Genomic DNA, 22,712 nt, shown 5'->3' on the forward strand with positions numbered 1-22,712 from the left:
ATGTCACCTTGGGAGTTTATTAACAATGCAGATACCTGGGCCAACCCCAGTGCCATTAAATTGGAATTCCTTGGCATGAGATCCAGGAACACATATTTTAAACAAATGTCCCCAGGAATTCTGATACGGAGTGGGGGCAGAGGTTGGCACAAACCACGCTTTGGAAAACATATGTTCAGTTATGGTTAGACAGAGATCATTAATGATAGATGAGGAAACCAAGGGCCAGAGACGTTGAGGGGCTCATTCAAGATCACACAGTAAATTCATGGCATGGCCTGCATTTCTGGGAGAGGAACTGGCAAGGACAGGAACACAGTTGTTTACACTGGCCTACTGTGGGGTGTCCACAGCCCAGGGATAGCCCCACGGCACAGCGTCTCCAGGACAATACCCTGCTTCAGAGCTCTGGGGCCTCTGTGTGTGAGAGAGGAAATGAGGAAGCACCCACTTACCCCTCCAGCCTCCAGACATTAACAGACCCAGAGCCTTGAGGACTCATTGGAGACACAAAATGTGTCCCCACCCTAATTATTCCAGCCTCCAGACATTAACAGACCCAGAGCCTTGAGGACTCATTGGAGACACAAAATGTGTCCCCACCCTAATTATTCCCGTCTTGACAGTGAATTTCAGGGACTGAGCTACTCCACAGGAGGACGGCAGGCTCTCCACTGGGCTGACAGAGAAAGATTGGCCCCCACAGCATTAAGCCCAGGAGAATGTGTCCTCCCAATTCGCCAAATAAACAAGGAAATCAGGTGTCAGGACGGCTGACACCATTGACAAATGACCAGGATGAGGCACATCCAGCCATCCAGCCTCCTCCGCAGCTCCACCGCCACACGGGCAGCATTTTGGTGGCACCTCAAGTAGAACTGTTGTTTCTTTCCCCACCTAGACAAACCCCAACAGCTGATAGATCACTGGAATGAACTGCCTTCCTGATGAACCTTTGATCTTTCCAAGTATCAATTTATCTCTGATGAGTGGGCCTCCCATTGATGAGGCTGTGGAGAGAGGCAGGAAGTCAACACTCTCCGGAAAAGAACAGGGTCTCGTAGCCCTCTGTCCCTCTCCCCTCAATGAAAGGTAAAACTGAATGACCAGAGTCCTCGGACCTGCTTGGAACTGGTGCCAAGAGCAGAACCCAAGGGGAGACAGGACTTGAGAGCAGCCAGGAGGCCTTGCCTGGGCAAGAGCCATGACTTGCATCACAGACTTTTACCATGGTGATGTGGAAGGCCCTCCAGCCTCCAGCTTCTATGCAGCCCCTCTTGCAGTCCCTAACAAGTTTTGTCCACTCCCAGTAAGGATAAGTGAGATGGAACTGCATGCTGAGGTCCCCAGATTCAGCCTAGTAGTGCCTGGGAGCCCATTGTGAGAAGAGACAGACAGTCAGAGGTCTCCAGTCCCTTTTGGGGTCCTGTTGCACCGTGACCCTGGGCAAGTCCCATCATCTTTTGGGCTTCAGTTTTCTTATTCCTTAAATGAAGGGTTTGAATTAAGTTGCCATTTGGCTCACTTCTGGAACTGTGAGTTATAGTCCACCCCTCCCAAGCCAAGGACCTTGACTTTGTTTTGTTTCCTCTTGGGTGCAGATACATTGAGCACACAGCCAAGAAGGGCAAAGGTCTAGCAGTCATTCCAGGTAGAAAGGTAGATACCTGTTTGTGAGATTCTTAATCTTAAAGCTCTTACCTTTGTATCTTTGCATCCTTAGGACAACATACCTGTCAATACATGCTTGAAAAAATGGTTGTGCCACCTATCTGAGAATTAGGGTTCCATGTGGTCTATTCTTGACTTGCCAGTCTACTCAGAGAACCACTGCATAACCATCAATAAAAATGGAAAAGTAATTGCAATTATTACTGTATCTCTCGAGATACTTTCAAGGAGGGAGGTCGAATTCACAACCCTGAGAAACTCTCCTTAAAACTTCCATCCTCTTCTCTCCATCTCCCTTCCACACCTGCTGCTGCTCAGGAACCTCTTACCCTTGAACCCCCTCTTGAAACTCACTGTTCCTGCCCTCTGCAAAGACATGGCCTCCTCTGGCCCCAGCTTTTTGGGCTCCTTCTCCCTTCCTCCCTTCTTTCCTTCCTCCCTTCTCTCTCTCTTCTTTCTTTCTTTCTTTCTTTTCTTTCTTTCTTTCTTTCTTTCTTTCTTTCTTTCTTTCTTTCTTTTTCTTTCTTCTTTCTTTCTTCCTTTCTTTCTTTCTTTCTCTTTCTTCTTTTCTAGAGAGAGAACATGTGCGTGAGTGGGGGTGGGGGAAGTTGAGGGAGAAGGAGAGAGAATCTCAAGCAGACTCCACACTCAGCAAAGAGCCCAAGGTGGAGCTTGATCCCAGGACCCTGAGATCATGATCTGAGCTGAAATCAAGAGTCAGACACTTAATCTACTGAGCCACCCAGGTCCCCATCTTCTAAATAGCAACCTTAAGATCCATCATTCTAAATATATACACCTTCATTACTTTAATTCTCAGAGACTTACAGGTTTCATTCAGTCCATTAACAATGGAAGCAATGGGGACAGTCACCCTCTGTGTGACCCTGCTTCACTTAAAGAGGGCAGGACTGGGTGAGGAAGGATGACACCATGATTCTGCCAGAAGGGGCAAAAAAAAAAAAAAAAGAATGGGCTTGGGAAAGTTTTTACCACTGTTTGTTTCAGCTCACTTCTCCTTCTTTAAGTGGAGATCATTAGAACTCTTGTGAGTTTTCAATGAAATAGTAAAACGCAAAAATTTAGCAAAAGTCTTGGCCCATAGCAAGGAAGCAATAAATATTAGTCATTATTCTTAATACTATTGTTGCCATTAATTCTCCAATGTTCCTTTGAGTCCAAATGGCCCGTGAATCTCTAGGTGTTGTCTGAATCCCACCAGAAGCTACCTACCCGAGTAAAACGTGCACCGGCAAGGGGAGTTTACCTGAGATAGTGTCTGGAATGGAAGAGGTCTCATCAAGGTTTTTCTTGATTACATAATTCATCAATTCTAATTGGGAAGAGAAGAATTATGGAATAGAACTACACAAGAGGAAATAAACATTCAACACTAAATTAGTACTGGGAGATTCCCCATTCCACACGTCAGAAGGACAGCCCTTATCAGCTGACAAGTGACACACCCCACAACCCTGCTGAGGTGAAGGGTGTGGGTCGGAGGTCCTGACACAAACCCTAGGTTCTTCCCTGCTGTGCTGGGAGCCATCTTTATGGCCTTCGGCAGAGTAGGTAAAATTTGGTTGCCAGTAATAGCTTCAAGGACTAGTTCTAGATTCTTCTAGGTTTAAGGCCAGAGGGGCTGTATGACTGCAGAAGCCATTTGTGGTGAGTTCTTCACTTCCAGCTGCTTCTCTGTTTGCTCTTTTGTCATGGCTACTAGTAAAAACTCCTCCTCTGTTTGTCCGTAGGTATGTGAAATTATGTCAGCTCTCAGCCAGGCTCTGCCCTGAAGGACTTTGCAAGGAAAGGGGTCACTGGACCACCCCTGAGCCACCTGGAGTGTCTGGATGTGCGTGGCCCTTCCTTGTTCCTGCCCAAATAAGCAAAAACGGAAGAAACAAACAAATAAGGAACTTTCGAAAGCAGCAAAGACTGAAAGCCCATGACAATGGGGCAGTTGGAAAATCTGGGCTGTGGAGAAAAACGAAAGCCCTGCTTCGACTGCAGAATAGGACAGATCACCTCCTATGGGATTGGCATCAGCTCACACCGTCTCCTCCAGGCTCTCTGCAGCCTAGGGAAAACCCTGGAAATCCAGAGGATGTGCTCTTTCATTGTGAATGCAGTGGGTTTTTTTTTTTTGTAAGATTTATTTATTTATTTATTTATTTGAGACAGAGAGAATGAGAGGGAGGAGGGTCAGAGGGAGAAGCAGACTCCCTGCCGAGCAGGGAGCCCAATGCGGGACTCGATCCCGGGACTCCAGGATCATGACCTGAGCCGAAGGCAGTCGCCCAACCAACTGAGCCACCCAGGCGCCCGTGAATGCAGTGTTTTAAGGAGCCTGGAAAGACTCTGATAAAAACCTACTATCACTCCTTGTTGACTTATCAAATTTCTATTGTTAGGACATACCAGGCCTAGTGAAGAGGAAAAGGCTTGGGATCTGTAGAGTTTTGGCTGTGTCACTGTCGGATTTATTAGTTCTGTGAGCTGTGGCAGATGATTTAAGTTCTCGTAGGCTCTCTTTCATTACCTGTAAATAATAATAAATTAAAATAATCATAATACTGGGTAATACAGGGCTACTGTGAACATTGACTCTGAGAGAACAGATGACAGTGTCTGGCTCAGGATAACCCTCAATAAAAGTCACCTGTCAATCACCAATGAACAAACTGACCCTTTCAGCATAGCCCTTCACCTCGAATGCCCCTAGACTTGCAAGAACGTTTCGGTCGGACTTCACATGTGGCCTTCCAGAAAGGAAGAAAACCAGTAGCCTGTCAGCATACGGTGATCCAGTTTCTGTGGTCAAGTAAATAAGTTAGTCACTGAAAACATGATGCCTGATCTGGGAGCTTTCTGGCTGCTGTTTGAAACTATGGCGGATAATATAGTCATTGTCATAGGAATAAACTTACTAATCCAGACAGATAGGTGCAGCTTTTATGGTTTGATTATTCACTTTCAAATAACTGGGAACACCTGAACCTTTAAATATATAATAAGAAGAAGTAGAATCCAGAGGCTGGAATTTTCCTTGACCTTCTTTATGGACACTTGATGGTAAATCGTGTGCTTCAGACTCTAGATGTATCAGATTCCAATATACAAGAAGCTGAAAAATGAAACATAAAACAAATATGTCTTGAGGTGGGAATTATTTCTCCTAGAGGCCAAATTTGATACTTTGCCTTAAGGAATTAAAACCTAGTTCATGAGAGAATATAACAACCAGCTTATGATCTACCACTTACAATATCATTCATTCATTCGTTCTTTCATCATAAAACGAACATTTACTCTATTTCCAGCACCGTGCAGAATGTTGGGAGTATGAAGCTGAATGAGATAGGAATTAGACATGGTTTCTGCCCTCCTCAAGGAGCCTGTGGTGGGGTCAGGGGTATAAAGCTACATACTGCTAGTGGGGTGAATGTGATAAAGTGGGACAAGTGTGTGTGGGTACTCTTGTGACAGTGGAGGGAAGGGGAGGTGCCTTCTAACAGGGACATTAGGAAAGAAAGGCTTAATAATGCATGAAATCACTTTTGATCTGATTCTTAAAGAATGAGTGGAGTTTGTTAGGTGGAAAAGAGAAAAAACAAAAATCCAGGTGGAGAGAACAATGTGAAAGTGTAGCGTTCCATAGATGTCCCAGGTATAGCAATGGTAGATGAAACATAGTATGTTTGTATATACCAGATGGGACACAGGGCTGGGAATATGGGTACCTGAAATCCCCCGTGAACGCCATGTTAAGAAAGAGGAAGAAACAAATGTTAAACGTAAGAGGGGAGGCGTTAGGTCCAATGAAAGAGGGAGATCTCACAAGACAAAATTACTGGGACAGTGGGATAAGTATGAGAGGGGACATCTAACACTACAGATCATTCCTTCGTGAGTCCCAGAACCAGAGATGAATCACGCTGTGTGTGCTTTCTCATCCTTTCCTCCACACATGTATTCATGCAACTTTCTGAAGGCAGGTTAGAAATTTAACAAGCACAGGGGCGCCTGGGTGGCTCAGGTGGTTAAGCAACTGCTTTCAGCTCAGGTCATGTTCCCAGGGTCCTGGGATCGAGCCGTGCATCAGGCTCCTTGCTCCTCGGGGAAGCTGCTTCTCCCTCTCCCTCTCCCTGCTGCTCCCTCTGCTTGTGCTCTTTCTCTGTCAAATAAATAAATAAAATCTTTAAAAAAAGAAAGAAGAAAGAAAGAAAGAAGAAAGAAATAAAGCCAATCCACATTGAATTTATTTTTATGAATGGTCTTAAGAAAGGTAGAGTCATGGTACATTTATTTATGAGCCTTATTTTTGTTGTTGTTTTTTTTCCCCCCGTTGACCTACTCATTCATTCATCTTGTCATTGCTTTTGTTCATTTCCTGTTTTTGTAGTTATCAACAGTAGGGCATGCGTTTCCTGGGTGGTTTTCTTGCAGTCATAACAAAGGACTATTGCTAAAGCCATTCCTTCTGGCTCCTGTTATTTGTGTCCCCAAACTGGCTAACAGGGCCTTGCCCTTTGCCCCACTGGCCACCTCCTTGAGTTTTTGAGCTGTTGCTAGGAGCTTACAAAGTCAAAGCATGGCCTGTGGAAAGTGCCCCCATTCGGATCCCTCTGGAGGTGTTTTAGCAACAGTCAGGCCTTGTCTGGCTCATCTCTGTGTTGATTGCCGGAGGACCTTCTAAGCTGAGGATAGGGTAGGACTATCCCCATAGATTATTACATGCCCACCCCTTGAGCAAGACAGACATTTACTCATTCCTTAAGCAAACATAGCGCTCCAGATACAGGGATGAAGGAGAGGCAGTCCCTGCCCCCAAGGTACATACTCGTCCTTCTAGAATGCTCCAGAGGAGCCGCTGAGTACACCTACCCCTTGAAAAAGACCTCATGGGCTGACATCATGGGAATCTGCCCAATCTCATTCAATTTACTCAACAAATATTTGTTAAGCTCCTACTATTTGCCAAGAACTGTGCTGGGTGCTGGGATACAAGAGCTCCAGAGGCAGACTGCTGAGTGGAAGGCAGACAGATTAAATAGGCGGTTACACTTCAGTGTGATAGAGCTCAAGTAGGTGAAAACTCAGGCCTCGGATGCTATGGCTTTCTAGGTTACTCATCCCCACCTGCCAAGGACTTATCAGGTATTTTAACCAAAGCATGTCTTTGGTTAAAATATTCAAAGTCTTAGCAATGCTGATGGTAATCCAGGTCCCCTATGACTCTTCAGTGTTGCTCTAAACGCCCTCCAGACCCATCTCTGAGAGTTACAGAGGAAGTCAGCTGAGGGTGATGAATGAATGGATGAACACATGGTTCAAAGAACTGAAAGAAGTAAGGGATGAGTGAATGATCTGGTTCTCTCAACCAGCAACTGCCTCGGGTCTCCGGGCCTCATAGCAGCCAACGCCAAGAGCAGTAGCCTGGGAAGAGATAACACAGGCCAGGCACCTTAGAAATTTCTTTCCTTTTATCCCAGTGACCCAAACCCGTGGGCCCCACTGATGTTTGTTTTGGCTTCTTTGCCCTGAAGCCTAGGGCAGCTCTTGTGTGGGGAGCTGCTTAGTTGACAAATCTTTTAATGGATGAATTAGCTAGCTTCTTCTGTGGTCATCTGATAGGTCAGACAGCCTTCAGCCACACACACACACACACACACACACACACACACAAATGGAAAAGAAGCTCCCCGAACTGCAACCAAATCCTGATCATTCTGTGATAAAATCTTGGAATAATCAGGGCTCCATCTGTCTGTGATCTTCGTATTAGGAAAGGGAGAAGAAAGACAGAGATGGAAAGCAAAATGCAAATTATGAATTTAACTACTTTTCAGCAGTCCTCCAAGCAGGTCTGCTGTAGGAAATGAAGATGAGGTTTTGATATTGGGTTTTGGGTTTTTCTTTTTCTCTCCCTCTCTCTGGGCCCCTAATGATGAGTAATCAAAAGTTGATTTCAGAGCAGATCTTTGCTTCTTCACAACTCCCTCGAGATGGTCTCTTACATCCTCCTTCTTTTCCCCAGCAACTACTTCAATGCTGTAGGGTCTCCTTTGCAACCCTAACACTTGAACCTCCTTCCCCAAAGAAATAACTCCCTTTAGTGTTTAAAAATTCACATTTTTAACCACTTAATATCTCCTTTCTGACATGGGGGTTGGGGTGAGGTGGGAGGGGATAATGTAGGCACGTGAGCCCTTCCCGTTGCTACCCTGTCTGTTCTCATCAATCTTTGACATTTTCATTTACTCCCTTAACTCCAGTCTTCCAAGCATTTGTTGAGGTACAGTGTCATGCACTCTTACAATTGTCAAAGATAATTAGAATCTCATTCTGGGAGGTTTTCTACTTTCCTTCAATTCATTACTGCTTGGACTATCAACTCTACTCAAGGCTGTATGTGGGTTTCTGTGAGAGAGAAAATAGCAAAGAGGAATGTTTCCAAGCTACCAAAGGTCTAGATTTACTTTGTGTTTCTCAAGCCTCAGTTTCTTCAGAGGTACAGTGGGGATCATCTCCACCTTACAATGCTGAGTAAGAATGGGGGTAACCTATGGAAAAGGCCTTCAATTGAGCTGAGCAAGCAGAGGCACTCAGCAACTGGTAGACATTATTACCATGATCATATATGTCATTTGTAATGTCTTATTCTTTACAATTTATTTTGTAGCCCAAGTAATTTTGATCCTGCAAAAAAAAAAAAAAAAAGATCCAAACTACTGCTATTCTTTTTCTCCTAGCTGGGGATACAAAGTAGGATGAACAAGAGAGAAGGGAGCTAGGAGTAATCCCCTAGTGAAGAAAAAATGAGTGAATTCTAGGTCCACATTACTAGTCCACCCAGCTGCTTTTTTTCATCCATAATACTTATTCCAAAATCCTTTCTTAGCTTATTTACTTTCTTTTTTCTTCTCCCTCTTCCTCATTCTCTGCTCTGCTCCTGGAGTTGTCACAACTATAATTTCTTCTCTATGCTCCCAGCCTAAAGAGCCTCAGTCAGGCACCTGAGGAGAGAACTACCTGAATGCCAAGCACAGAAGGATAAGCAGGCCTGGTGTAGGTACACTTGCCTGCATTGCCTTCCCAGGGCCCCCTGGCCAGAAATTCTATTGTCCAGAGGCCACTTGTACATCCTCAGGGAAGGGGCCAGGCCCACCCTCTCCCTTATGCCTCCTTCCAAAAGGCTTGTTTGATAAAACAAAACACATCACTGATGTACCATGTGCCAAACCAAAAATAAAAGAAAATGGACAAGACTATTTGGAAATAATCCCCCACCACTGTTATGAATCCCTGAAGGAAACTTTTAGTTACTAGTGAGGTTTTCACTCTATTTCATGAAGTTTCTCTTCATACTCTATGGTCTCTCCTTGTACAACCTCACCCATCCATCCATCCATCCATCCATCCATCCATTCCTTCAATACATCCTCATTAATTACCTCCCCTGTACCAGGTACCATTGTAGGCTTTGGAGACACAGCATGACAATGCTGACAAACCTGTGCCCCCATGGGATTTACATTCTAGCAGGAGGTGGGGGCAAATCATAAACAAACATATAAACTCTGTAAATTAAAGAGTGGCAGGTCAGGGGTGGGGGTGACTGTGAAGGAATGCTCAGTAAAAACAGAGACAGGGATGTTACCAACAAAGAAGATGGCACTTGAGAAAAGACATCAAAGAAAGGTAAGATGAGTTCGGTGAACCTCTGAAGGAAGAGCGTCCCAGCAAAGTAAACAATAAATGCAAATGTCTGACATGAAAAAGGGCTTCAGATGTTCACATGACAAGGGAAAGAAAATGAGATTGTAGCAGAGTAAGAATGAGGAGAGCAGCAAGGAGCCAGGGCCCCATCAAGTGGGGACATGTCAGCCATGATTAGGAAAGTGGGTTTGTTTTAAAGGAAATTGATGTTATTATAGAGTTTTGAACAGAGGTTGGATGTAATCTGACTTATGTTTTAAAAGGATCGTTTGTGCTAGGTTGGGGAGAAAAGGCTACGGAGAGCAAGGCTGAAAGAGGGAGACCAGTTGGGAGCCTATTTCCGCAGTTGAGACAACTGACAAAGCTGGAGGTCATTAGTGAGCTGGAAGTCCATGCAGGCCCATTTGCTCACCCTCTCCTCCCACCAATCCAGACAGAAGTTCAAGTGGGGTTTCCAGTTCTTCAAAAAGATACACAAAACCATATTAACCATTTTCCATTTTACTGAAGATTCCTTTGGGAAGCCTGAAGAGAGGGGACAATTTATATTGTAATCACAGCAAGCCATGCTGACAGTGTCATGTGACCATGACACCCTCCAGTGCTCCTGCTTGGTAGACAGCTCTTTTTTCCCTTCTAGATCCCTGCTCCCTATAGACTTAAGATTTCTTTCCTCCTCCCTTTCCTCCATGCAAAGATACCCATCGCTGCCCCAGCTTCTACTTCCAGAAAGCACGTAATCAATTTCCCCATAGTGTTGGGAAAATAAATTGCCCTTCAGTTGACCAGATCTACTCTTCTCTTAAGGTGTTGTTGAAACCATCCATTGTTACTTGAGTATGTTTTTGCAATCTGTTTCCTTACTCCAAAGAGTTCATCTGAACTATTTTCTCCAAAGAGAATTCTGCCAGTTGAAATTTTCTCCATCTCATCATGCCCGTATTTAGCAAATATTTCATCGAGTCTTATGGAGGCGATTCTGGTTGTTCATGAGGATTTCCTCCAGTAGACCATACTTCTTAAGAACTGGCTTATCACCACACCCTTGGCATTGGTAGCGCTATCCATCACTTAGCAAATATTGGAGGAATAGAACTGAACCGGGCAGAAATCTTTCTCTTACTCTTTTGTGATGAACCACACAACATAGATGTGGGGGCTGATGAGTTGATATTTTTTCTGCGTTTTATTAACTGCATGCAAACTAATAAACCATTATTTTATTTATTTTTTTTATTTTATTTTTTTTAAAGATTTTATTTATTTATTTGAGAGAGAGAGAATGAGAGAGAGCACATGAGAGGGGGGAGGGGCAGAGGGAGAAGCAGACTCCCCGCCGAGCAGGGAGCCCGATGCGGGACTCGATCCTGGAACTCCAGGATCATGACCTGAGCCGAAGGCAGTGGCTTAACCAACTGAGCCACCCAGGCGCCCAATAAACCATTATTTTAAAGTGGAATACAGAAGTTTAAGGATCAGTAGTTCTTGCTTGAGACAGTAATAAAATCCTCAACTTCTTTCTTTCCCTTCCCTTCATTCCTGGATAGTTTGCAGGGTTTCTGAGCCTTCCTCTTGCTTTGCCAATTAAATCACCTGCAGTATTCTGGGAGGCAAAGGGAAGAAATATCAGTGTTCCATGGAGAATGGAAACTTCTCAGGGGTGGGGATCTAGTCTCTCCACGTGCTGTTCGGCACCTGGGACGTGTTGCTCTTGGTACCACTCCAGGATATACACTTTTCATCACAATTTGTCTAATCACACCGAGCAGACTATGGATGAATTGCTTAATTCAGTAGGTCCCTTTGACCTTCAGCATCTGGCTACAGAACTGTGTACAAAAGGTGCCCAGTAACGACTGTGGATTGGCTGTCACGTGTTCTACTTCACCATTCCCTTTCACCAGCTCTCTGGATGTAGCTGGGAATGCAGGGTGGCCACGAGGCAGCAGCCCCGTGAGCCAAAGAGCTGAACTGGGAGTAACACACGAGCTCATTGTGAGGCAGATCTTTAAAAAAGCAAGCTACAAAGCGTAGCAGGTCTCCAGCATCTAGCCTGCTCTCTATATAATGTCAACCTTTAAAAATCTAGTGTCTCAGTATGACTCTGCATGGTTTTCTACACTAAATAAAAAACAAGGAGCCTCAATAAATCATTGAATTCTATGATAGGCAGATTACAAGCTACATGAGGGTTAAAGGCTGCGTCCAATCAGTATTCCCCAGAACAATCTTGCATACTGCCTGTCTTGGCCGGTGCCGAATTAACTTTTCTGAGTGAATGAATAAATCATGCCTTGTGTGCTTCCTCCAGGCTGGCTTGATCTTGCTAATTGTTGAGAAATTATGCTTCATCATGTTCTTTAAGATAGCAAGGGAATCGAATCTCACGATATTCTTCAGTCTTCCCATTGAAGGCCTAGTAATTCCTCCTGCTGGGAGTCTATATTATTCTCGTCTTGGTCTCAGTGGCTAAGTATGTTTAAAGATTGTCGTGCCAGTCCCCCATTCCCATTCCTTTTTCTTAAACCACTTAAAAGAAGAAATACCTCTAATTCCACCAGCAAAATCTTAATTAGATGCTTGGATCTTAAAGGCGTAATGAGCGAGCTGTTGTTACTACCCCCTTCCCCCGGATGTTGACAAGGTCCCTCCTCAGCTGTGAATCTCCCACCAGGAGCTGGCAGGGCTCCTACCACCCAGAAAGTGACAGACAAACCCACAGTAGAGGTCTTGCCCTAGGGGTACCGCGAACGGAGAAGACAAAGGCAGGGCCTCCTCCAGAAGAGTGAGATAACCTGTCCTCCCTGTCCCTGTGTTTCCTCACCACATCCTTGGTGAAGAAGCGGAAAGAAGTGGAGTCTCAATTAGTCACCATCACACTCAGTGTGTATCTGCTGACCTTATCTTTATGATCATTTCACAGTAACAGCTGGGAGGGTAGATACCCAAACTCCACCCCCACACCTCACCCCCATCCCCAGCCCTGTCTCCTTTCCTAGAGTGCAGGAGAGAAGAGACCAGTAGGGAGGGAAAAGAAGACATAAATCGATCTGGGCTTCATTCTCCAATGATGAGATCCGTGTTCCTAAGGCCAGATCTTGTGAGAAATAAAAAGGCCATTATTCCTCTGTGATTGATGGCAGAGTCAGTACACCAAGGTAAACAAAAATTCCAGCATTTTTGTTTACAGGTGGTTTCTTTCCAATTCAGAGTCACGCAGTCCTGTTTGGCAAGCTGGGCTCTCGGCTGAATAAAGGGTGATACTCGGATAGCAAATACTGTCTGTGGCCTCCTTAAGCTAATTTAATAAATTCCCTGCTCATGAATCACACCTGGGACACACCTGGTGCCTAGTTCCCTAGTCCTGTAGAAGCAAGTCACTAGGCATTGCCTTTCACTCGTTTGTACTTCTTCCACAGATTGACCTCTTTCTTTGAGATGGGTTTCTCCATCTTCTTTAACTTGAAGTCTCTAAGAGGACTTCATTCACAGTAACCCAACTGGAAGGCAGCTACATGAAGCTGTGACCACGAGCAGATGGAGTTGGCTGGGGTCCTACTTCCTGGTGGGTTTGGAGCCAGGCATGTGTTCCAAATACTCATCTGTGACTGGGATCTGGTAATGCCATGTCCTTACCCCTGGTTCACCCAGAACTCTGAAGACGCCAGTAATTTTAAGAGTTCTAAATCTCACAAACCCAGGATATCTATAGAAAAAAATCAAATGAATAATTAAGGAGAAAAAAATGTAAAAGATTATCAAAAATATGAAGAAATTGTATTTCACCCACTCATGAGGTTTTCATAATGTATGAGTCCGAAAAGTGTTTTGAAGGAAAACTGAAAAATGCTGGAACTCTCTTGTACAGTGCAGAGCACAGATAGACATGCCCACACATATACACATAATTTATTTAAATCATTTGAATTGGAATATATTTAAAAAACATTTCCTCACTGACTATTCAAGCCTCAGTGAAAAAGCCTCAGGACTCAAGCATGGTTATAAATCATCTATCCAAATATTTGCATCAGACAACTAGAGCAAAAATAACAAAAATAAATGCCAGCAACCCACACCAGTCTAACTTGTAGTACTTCCCTGTCTGGGGAAATTGGTTGTAAGCTTTACATCTTGTCCCCAAAGAGATTTTGGAAGATACAAATTTCTACTGATAATTGGTTAAAAAAAATTCTGAGTTTCATATATAAATTTTTTTTAGATAGATTTATTTATTTGAGAGAGAGAGAAAGGGAGGAAGCAGACTCCTGGCTGAGCACAGAGGCCAAAGCGGGGCTCGATCTCATGACCCTGAGATCATGACCTGAGCTGAAACCAAGAGTCGGATGTTTAGCCAACTGAGCCACCCAGGCTTCCCCAAGTTAAATTTGTTAATCAAGACTATAGCATACTCAGTTCTCTCTCTTTATCTTTTCAGACTTTTAAACCAAATTTGAGGTTATGCTTGCAGAATAACCATCATGAACATGACTTTGGTGACTCAGGGATGTGTGCTTTTCTGTGAAACATACGCTGGGAAGGATCCGACAGAGGCAAAGACCATGCAGTCATCACTGTGTTACCCCAGGGCTCAGCACAGTGCCCCATGGCAGTGGCCAGTCACAAATGTAGAAATGGAAGGATGGTTTTGAAAGAATGCTCAAAGTAAATGAGTTGATGCTTGAACTAGCTAACTTCAAAAAGCAGAACATCACCCTATTAACTTTGGGACACACATTTCAAACGCCCTTGTCCTTTGACAAGTAGTGGAGGGCTCAGGGAGAAGCTTCATAAAAGAGGCCTATCAGATAGTAGGTGGCACTTCACTCTTTCATCCATGTATTCTTTCAGCAAACATTTATTCCTGACGCTACCATGGTAAGTCATTGTGACAGGAGACGTGGCAATGTGTTAAGATTCACTCGCTGCCTTCCCAGGAGTAGGGAGATAATACATATATTCTTCCTTTCTCTTCTATTCCTTTGTTATTGGCTTGGTAGCCACCAGAATTTGTTGATTAAAAAAAATAAAGACTGTGGGTATTTATTCATATTCCCTTAGAAGAGAGTTTTTTAATTTCAGCACCATTAATATTTTGGACCAGATAATTCTTTGTTGTTGAGGGTAGTCCTACTCATTGTTGGATGTTTAACAGCATCCCTGGTTTCTACCCACTCTATGCCAATAGCACTCTCTGCCCAGCCATAACAACAGAAGAGTCCCCTGGGGAGCAAAAGCATCCTAATGGAGGGCCCCCACCTTACAGAGGCAGGCAATAGGAGGTGATGTGGATGGTTGAGTGGGGCAAGAGTTACGAGAAATTAGGGAATGAATAGTGTGTGTGTGTGTGTGTGTGTGTGTTTTAATGGGTGGTGTAGAATTTCAGTTGCCTAATGATTTTTTTTAACACCACTTTTAAATGTTTGCTTCCTGTTAGGATATAAAAGGTACCAAGAGATCATTGCAAAAACACATCCAGACAAGCTACATAATTATAGTTTAAAGAAATCTAGAGCAAGGTTTAAAGAACTGTAGAGCAAGAAAATCTAAATGAGATGAATTTCAAGAGAGAGAGGCCCATGATTGCTTCAAGCCCTGGCTAAGGGTAGGGAATGGAAGAGTTTTCTGTAAATGGGGTGAGAAGTCAGTTGAACTTCTGATGGACTTTTGAGGCTCACTGGTTGGCTGGGATGGTGGACTGGAGTCTTAACGAACCCTAGTAACAATCAAGTTTGCACTCTCCAATTCTTGCCTACGGGCTGTCACCTGTACACAAGATGATACACAGAAGGCTGGGGGCAAGAAAGTCCTGGGAAATATGAGATACATGGAGCCTTTGATAAGTGCAAGGCAGAAACTGCCAAAGGCTGGAGATAGGGCAGGAGAGCTGTTAGAATCCCAACAAGGCGCTCTAGGCTTCCGCTGGAGGCAGAGTAGGAGAACTGCAAGGTGTACGTTGAGATACACTAGGACTTCACTAAGAGCCGAAGGCTGGGATCAGGACAGAAGAACTAAAGTTAACAACAAAGCCTCAGCCCACCTCCACTACAAAGTTTATTGACCAAACTTCTACTATAAAAGTTTGACAGAAGAGGAGACATGCCCTCTTCTAGGTGTAAAAGAATTGTTCTGGGTCTCTAATGTCTGGCATTAAATCTAAAATTAAGAAACACTGAAAATCTAAAATTAAGGAACATATGAAAAAGCATGAAAGCAAACCCACAAAAAATTATCAAAGAAAAATAGTTAATATAACCAGAGCTCAAGAAGTATTGGTATTTTCAGAAAAGGTCTTTAAAATTATATATGTATATGTTTAAATATATATTATATACAGATATAATATATGTATATGTATATAATCCTTAATAAGATATTAGCAGTTAAAATCCAGCAACACACAAGTAGTCATAATTAATAAATAAAAATCATGAGCAAGTGGGATTTATCCAGAAATGCAAGATTGGTTTAATGTGTGGAAGTGAATCAATGTAATTTGAATGAGTGAATTTATCAGGAGAATAAAGAAAAAAACAATTATCTCAATAAATGCAGACAGTGCACTAGCTGAAATTCAACACACATTCATGACAAAAACTATCAGCAAACAGAAATAGAAGAAACCTTTCCCCATCTAATTACAAGCTATTCTTCAAACTAATGACACTGAATGCTTTTCCTCTAGAATGGGGATTAAGGGAAGAACATCAACTCCTACTTCTATTTTGCAATATTCTAGAAGCTGTGGCAATTTTATAAGAAAAATAAATGCAATAAAAAGTGTAAAGATTCTAGAGGAAGAAATCAAACTGTTAGCAATTAAAACAATTTTGTGCATAGAAAACACTATGGAATCTGCACAAATATTAAAACTAATAAGTAAATTTAGCAAAGCTTCAGGATACAAAGTCACTATACCTAGGGCATGCACTATACCCTAATAATAAAAAATTGGCAAATATAATTTTTAAGACATTGCTTTTGATAGCATTGCCAAAAAGTTAAATAACTAAGAATAAATATAGTGAAAGGTGTGCCGGATCTCTACACTTTGAAAACTACAAAACATTGTCAAGAGAAATGAAACCTATATAAATGAGAAGACATACTATTTTTATAAGTTGGTAGATTCAACATGTGAAGATGTCCATTCTCCCTAAATTGATGATAAATTTAACCTAATTTTAATAAAAAATACAGCTGACTCTTTTAAAGAAAATGACAAGCTGAATCTAAAATAAACACAGAAATCCAGGGGATTTGGAATAACCAAAACAAATTTGATACAGAAAAAAATGTTGGAAGATTTACATTAACCAATTTTTTAAAAACATTTTATTTATTTATTTTTGAGAGAGAGCGAGAGAGTGATAAAGTGGGGAGGAGGGGCAGAGGGAGAAGCAGACTCCCCACTGAGTGGGGAGCCCAGTGTGGGACTCAATCCCAGGACCCTGGGATCATGACCTGAGCCAAAGACAGATGCTAAATCAACTGAGCCACCCAAGCACTCCTACATTAACCAATTTTAAGACTTACTCTGAAGCTACAGGAAATGAGATCATAGTCCGTGGAACTGAAGGGGATCCAGACATGGATCAATGGAACAGAACAGAAGACTGAGAAGAATACCCACTATACCAACTGATTTTCAACGAAAGCACCAAGACATTTTAACAAGGAAATTAATGTCTTTGAACAAATCTTTTGAACTACTTGGACACCTGAGTATCTTGGGAAAAAAATAATCTTTCTATTTCATACCTCACACAGAAATTAATTTGATATGGATCATAGACCTGAATGCCAAAACAAAATATAAAACTTCTTTGAGAAAACATATGAGAATACCATCGCCATTGGAAAAACAAAGGATTTCTTAAACAAGGCATAAGAAGCACATAACATAAACAAGACATAAAAGAAGAAATTGCTAAGTCAAACTGCATGAAAATTAAAAATTTCTATTCACCAAAGGTCATGATGAAAAAATGAATTATCAAACCACAGACTGGAAAATATCTACATAATACATACATTCGATAAAGGATTCATATCCAAAACATATAAAATTCTTAAAAACCAAAAATAAAAAAACAATCCAATTTGTAAAAATAGGCAAAAGATTTGAACAGATATGTCACAAAAGAACAAATTCCCAATAAACTCGTGAAAACACACTTAGCATCACAGATTACCAGGGGCCTGCCATCTGCCATCACAAAAGGATGTAGTTTCACATAAATCAAGATAGTTGAAATAATAAAAAGTAAAAATACCAATGTGGGCCTAAGTAAAACTAAAATACTGGCGATTCCATATATGAAGCAATTGAAACTCTTAGGTATTACTAGTGAACGTGTAAAATGGTAGAACCACTTGTGAAAAATTTTGGAAGTTGCTTATAAAGTTACCACACATCTGTTTATGGTCCTACAAGTCTACTTACACAAGAGAAATGGGAAAAAAAATGAGCACACAAAGACTTTTACAACAATGTCCATAGCAGTCTTAATAATAGCTACAGACTGATGCAATCCAATTGTACCCATAGAGGAGAATTGATCAACTTATTATGATGTATTTATATAATGGAACACTACATAGGAAAAATGTGGAACAAACTTCTGCTGCAAACAATGACATGGACCACCCCCAAAAACATCATGTTGAGCAAAATTACCCAGACCCAGAAGAAGACATATCATATGCCTCCAATATATAAGGGCAAAACTAATTTATGGTGAGAGAAATCAGAATAATGGTTTCCTCTAAGTTCCATCGGGGGTAGGGTGGAGTGAGAGAGTGTGTGGAAGGGGTACTGGCTGAAAAAAGACATGATTTATTTTTCTAGGGGATGGAGATGTTCTACACCTTGGTTTAGGTAGGTCTATAGAGTTGTCAAATCTCACCAAGGTGTAGAATTAAAGTCTACACGTTTTACTGCATAAAAATTAGACTTCATGAGATTTTTTTAAATATAAAAGATGCGGGGCGCCTGGGTGGCTCAGTTGGTTAAGCGACTGCCTTCAGCTCAGGTCATGATCCTGGAGTCCCGGGATTGAGTCCCGCATCGGGCTCCCTGCTCAGCAGGGAGTCTGCTTCTCCCTCTGACCCTCCTCCCTCTCATGCTCTCTGTCTCTCATTCTCTCTCTCTCAAATAAATAAAAATAAAATCTTAAAAAAATATATATATAAAAGATGCATAATTTATAAAACTCCTTGAAAAACCAAAGGCAAATCTCTGAAAATTTTTTTTGGAGGAACACAAAGCAAAAACTTCCTGAAACCAATTGACTGCGACACTGTTACAATCCAATGAAAGGCTGATTTTTTTGCATCTACTCCCTGTATCCCTCGGCACAAGACTTTTGGTATTGCAATTGTGTCTAGTTTAGTAGACACGCTAGTTCCTTGGGCCCTGGATCAGAGTTATGGAACTGACCAAGTGGAAAGACCAGTGGAATTAACCAAGAGAGTGCGAATGCTCAGCTTGGTCTTGAAGTCAAGTGTCAATCAACAAACACATACTGCCAATTGGTGCTCATCATTGCCTTTAGTTCCAGGTCACAGGTGGAGAGAAACATACTCCAGGGCACCTACTTCTGTCAAAGAGTTCAGGAAGTCAAATTCTCCAAGCTGCTCAAGGCCCATCAGCAACAACAAAGAATTGCTTACACCCAGGCCAGTCTTTCTTGATGCTCTCTCTTTCCCTGGATGTATTTGTTGATGGGCATGAACAAGCAAAGAAAGCTTCGAGTGAAACCCAAGCATTAGTAAGAAATTAGAGTTGACACGTCAGTGTGGAGTGGGTGGGGAAGGAGGGAGTGGGGACAACATCTCCCATGTCAAGCATATTTCCCACTAGCTACAATGCTCCATATTCTCTGATGTGTCTTTTCCCATGGAGGAAGTTCTTTGTGAAAGAGGGGGAGGTAAGCTAGCTCGTGGGAAAAAAACGTCTCTCAGGCTGTGAGCAGTAAATTGGCTTGTGCCCAGGTAATGTCCTCAAGGTGTGCCATGAGAGATGAAATCATTTGGCTCATTTTACCATCTTCAGGATGGCGTCAAGACCTGACAAAGCCAGGCAACGTGCACAAGGAAACGAATCTGAGGCAGGACTATGGCGCTGGAGGAGCCTTCCGTATGCAGCCAAGATGGGGACCTTATGCGAGAAAAATGCTCAGGAGGCCTTGGCTCTAAAGAGGAAAGCTAGGTTTTGGAACAATGAAGCGAACTGCAGGGATTGCAAATGCACATCTGACGCCCAGGCCAGACTAAGACATACATGGTTCCTTGGGGCATGCTACAATCTGGCACCCCTTCAGACTGTTATTCTCTACATATTTGTTCAGCATTTATTTAGTGAAGAAAGGGGACAAAAATGCTTTTTGGGAGAAGGAGGTAAACTTTCTTGAAATATAATGCACATACAACATATAGCATAATGTACAGCTCCGAGAATTCCAACAAAGTGAACACACCCATGTTTTCAGCACCCAGACCAGGAAATAGAACATCAGAAGTCCCTCAGGCTCTCTGCTAGTCATGGCCACCCCCCAAAGGGAGTGACTCTCTTGACTCTTAGCATTGAAACTGCTTTTTAAATTCATGAGCTTGTAAAGCTCCTTATGTGGATGTATTACCAAATTTATCATTTCAACTTACTTGGAATAATCTTTCATTTCATGGCTTCTTTTGTTGCCCAGAGCTGGAGAGCAATTTTTATTTACACTCTTCAGTAGAGGTCAGTGACATGCCTGTAATGATAAAGCATTGTTCCCTGGAAAGAGCACCCCGTCATGCCTTATTTGGGTTCAGAATGTCAGCTGCCTATTACTGCTGACTTTGGGTGATTGTCAGGTGGCTGGACTCAAAGACGGTTAGGGATCTGTCATTGCCTGAGTAACATATTTCATGCACAAAAATAGCAGAGATAGTTTGAGGCTAGGAAGGTCTTTATTTCTACTGAAGGGCACTATCTACTTTAGCAGAAGGAGAACCAAGTTCTGTTTTGTCAGTGATGAAAAGAGTTGCTGGTGGGAACCTGAGTTAACAAGCACTGTTTTTCTGATTAATTGCAGTGATGTGTTAGCACCGTTTCTTAGAGACTGGTATCCCACAGAGATGCTCAGTTTTTTATCTCCTATATGTATTGCAAATATTTTTTTTCCATTCTGCAGCTTGACAGACCTTACTGTCTCTGGACTGAACCTTTGTATGGTTCTCCGTTCAGGCTTGTAGATGAGTTTAAAGCCAAGGATGGGAGAGATTCCAATCATTCTCCCCAAAATATGGGGTTGGGATTGTCATTTCAATTACCACATATTGAAAGAGTGCCTTTTCTACATGCTGAAGACACAGAGATAAATAACACCCAGTCCCTCCCCTACAAAAACTCACTGTCAAGTGGGGAATGAGATGTATAAACAAATACCAGAGTAGAGACAGCAAGGCCTTTTGCCTTGAGGAGTCCAGGGAGAGCTCATACAATAGAAAACATTTGAAGGGAGTCTTGAAGAACAAATAAAATTTCACCAGCAGAACCGTGAAGAGAGGGCATTCCGCTCTGAGGAAGCAGTATCCGAAAACCCAGGATGGAGAGAAGGCTGGCAGTCAGAGTGAAGAACAGCTAATGTAACATTTTTTCAGTTATAATCTAAAGGACACATACATCAGAAGCATTCGGACACTTGCTCAACTGAAGTTTTCTGTGTCTTGCCATGTACTAGATCATCATTTCTGGAGTTTGTGACCTCGGGATTTTCGTTTTTGGCAAACTTTATGGGTAATTCTGTTGCACATAAAATTTGAGAAACATTGCCTTAAAATAGGAGGTAGATGTCGGAGGGTAAAGATAAAACAGGAGAAGTAAGTTGGAGGCACACAGCAAGAAAGGTTTGTGTCAAGTATTAAAAGCTGGTTTCTGGAGTGTTCTTTTATGTAGAATGTTAATCTTTACAATCACACTATGTGTTATCTCCAATGTTATGTATGAATAGATGGAGACTCGGGAAGGTAACATAGTTTTCCAAAGGTCACATAAGTGGTGGATCCATCATGTGACTCCTGGTATGCCTGAACCCAGTGACCACGCTCTTAGTTATCTCATGGCATTTGGGCCAATTTCCTTCAGACATTTGTGCTGACTTGACTCCCCTTCCTTCCCATATTCTCCCTGTAAACAGAGACTCTCTCAGTTGGGTGCAATGATTGGATAGAATTGGACCTCACCTATGGATCCTCATTCCACCCAAGGACTGAGCCAGCTGGAGCCCTTTGTGTTCCTGACTGGTGATTTGGGGAGTCCAACTCCTATGCCCCAGACCTTTATCTACAAGGAGCACCACAAAGGTTTGATTTGGATTCTTTCTGAGCACTTGTTTGATTTCTGGTGCTATCTTCTTTTGGTTTCCTGGTCTGATCGTTTGATGGTCTTTGTAAAAATTTGATGGTTTATAGACATCTTGTCTCTGTTGGGTGAAAGGTAACTGAGAATTTGGTTAATCTCTTCTTTTTGTCTATTTTGAGCTCAAGTCAACTAAGAATTTCATGCCAACCAGGAAGTGAATGTCTGGACTGGTGAGTTTTGTATTTCTGAGTTTATGATTGACCTATCACTGAAATTTTAGAATTGAAACTGTAAGCTTTCTTTGTGTGTGAGCTGTATGCTTATACACCTGTAACTTAGAAAGGCCTTTGCCTCTCATTGTGTGAGTGTGTAATATTTTCTTATCTCTTGATGGTATTAATAAACTAGATTAGAAAATTTCTTAAGGGAGCTCTAGTCTGATTGGCTTAGAGATAAATAGGCACTGATATAAATTGAATATTCTTAAAATTCACAGAAATAAAAAAATAAATTGGATCTTTAACACTTTCAGTGTGGGGGAAAAATAGAAACATTCTTATAGGAACCAACTCAGAAAAAGAATGAAAGAAAGAGAGAGAGAGAAAGAAAGAAAGAAAGAAAGAAAGAAAGAAAGAAAGAAAGAAAGAAAGAAAGAAAGAAAGAAAGGAAGGAAGAAAGAAAGGAAGGAAGAAAGAAAGAAAGAAAGAAAGAAAGAAAGAAAGAAAGAAAGAACGAAAGAAAAAGAAAGAAAGAAAGAAGAAACGAAACTAACTCAGAAATAACTTAAGAATTCGAGTTCACATAATTTGGGTAAGTTTTGACAAGAAATACTAGCTTAATAATTTTTGTTTCTTGAAAACAGCTGTTTTCTCTGATTTATCGGTGTTAAATATAATGTAAGCATAGATTTTTATTCTACTTGTGTATGTTCTTTCTCAACTTTACAGATTTACTGATTGAATAAGCTAACATG

The 22,712-nt window shown here is 42.0% G+C and overlaps 1 long non-coding RNA gene across 1 annotated transcript in view; it reads left to right on the top strand.

Moving 5' to 3' along the window:
* Positions 1–21,472: 21,472 nt before the first annotated feature.
* The window catches only part of LOC145722939 (uncharacterized), a 43,511-nt gene continuing 42,271 nt past the window's right edge, over positions 21,473–22,712 (top strand). Inside the window, exon 1 of the long non-coding RNA XR_014147507.1 lies at positions 21,473–21,969. This is a non-coding gene — a long non-coding RNA (uncharacterized LOC145722939). The remainder of the gene's footprint in view (positions 21,970–22,712) is intronic.

This window comes from Leptonychotes weddellii, chromosome 8 (assembly GCF_054177405.1).
Source record: "Leptonychotes weddellii isolate Sample4059 chromosome 8, ASM5417740v2, whole genome shotgun sequence".
NCBI lineage: Eukaryota > Metazoa > Chordata > Mammalia > Carnivora > Phocidae > Leptonychotes > Leptonychotes weddellii.